Source organism: Anopheles darlingi, chromosome 2 (assembly GCF_943734745.1).
Source record: "Anopheles darlingi chromosome 2, idAnoDarlMG_H_01, whole genome shotgun sequence".
Taxonomy (NCBI): domain Eukaryota; kingdom Metazoa; phylum Arthropoda; class Insecta; order Diptera; family Culicidae; genus Anopheles; species Anopheles darlingi.
The window spans coordinates 44644403-44646097 of record NC_064874.1 but is presented as its reverse complement, the minus strand read 5'-3'; positions in this window follow the sequence as shown (position 1 = coordinate 44646097).

Here is a 1695-nt window from a genome sequence, read left to right as displayed (position 1 = left end):
CCCCTCTGCAACATGACACGCAGCAGTACGGTGCGTGGGGAACTGAGCATGTCGGGGTTTCGGGGAGAAAGTGTACGACACAGTGTTGGCAGATTTCTTGACAATCTGATAATTTGTGCTTTTCGTCGAAAAAGAATCTAGATCATGCAGCGCAATGCCCGTGGGCCCCCTACTGTCACACACGCGTTCGCTGTGCAGCAGTGAGCCACTAATTTAAGGGCAATCAGATTAGGTTAACATGGCTCTTTGCATGTCGTTCTCGAATCGAGCACCGTTTACCGGTGAAATGGGGAGGAGCGATAGTGCAAAATGAGATGCTGGGAATGGGGATGACAATTTTGAAAACCACGCGCCATCACGACCATGCCAATTGTCTGACCCAGTGGTGCTTGATTGCAGCTGCTAATAACTTCATTTTACATTCGGTTTACATCGGCCATTCCATTACAACGAATGCTAAAATGTGTTCATACAACTTTATCTTTTCAATACACTCAAGCTCACTAATAGGTTGTACTTAAACCTTTGAAATAGCTCGATAGAACAGATCAGAGATAAAACATGTCACTCAAGAAATTGTATCTTAAGTCAGCGCCAAAAGTAATTGAAACAGAAATAGAACATTGGAGTACCAGACGGTAGTCTTTAGATTTTGATCAAAGATTTCAGAAACATATTTTGTTCAAATTGCTTTTTCAATTAGTTCTGCTATTGTTTGTCACATGATTTTTTCTGTTATTTACTTATTTTGTTCGGTTCTCGTTACTATTATTTGTGGTAAACAAAAAAAAATCTACTTGTGTTTAACAGCGTTCCAAAGTCTAGCCACTAGGCTAATGCGTTATCTGCTACGCCTAAAAAATGTTTAACCGATAGAAACCGATCAGTTTGCTATGCATGTTGCGCACCGGTTTTTTTTTAAATGAATCCATTAAACATGATTTCGTTTTTGCAATTATTATTGCATAAATTTACATAAAGAGAATTTAAAATGAAATGCAACAATGACATTCCGACAAAGCGCTGCGGACTAAGTTTGACTAAACTACTTTAAAGATAAGGGTTGCACTAATCTGTGACACGCCTGTTCTTCACCGCAGTTTTGTTTTTGACAGTTTTTCTTCCAATTTATCAAAAACTTTTACAATGTATGCCTGAGCGGTTAATATTCCAGCAAAAATACCTTAATTAAAAAACATTATTAATTATTTTTATTTAGAGGAAAGTCGGACTCAGGAAACCAAATAACGGTCACAGAGCATCGCTTCAGGCGAAATATGATCTGTTTATTACGACCAGAACGAGCTCGAAACAGCATAAAATTATCACCTCGAACTGTACTGCATGCGGTTGCGCAAGAGATGAACGGAATAAAAAAAAAAGCACGATAATGAAAGTTGCCCATCTTAAGTTGATAATCCAAATATGAGTATGCAAAACCGGAATAAGGAACAAGCAAAAGAGAAACGACAGCAGTTGTATGCGTACGAAATAAAATAAAACACCCAATGTATACAAGGACAGTGGAACAGGCACAGGCTTGCAGCTGAAAGTGGAAAATCAAGAGTAGGAAATATTACCACTTTAATTAAATGTACTTTGTGTTGATGTCTCGTAAAATATTAAGACCGGATCATTAATTTGTCGACATTCAGATATTTAAAAAACCATATCTCTCTCTTTAGCCAACACCAA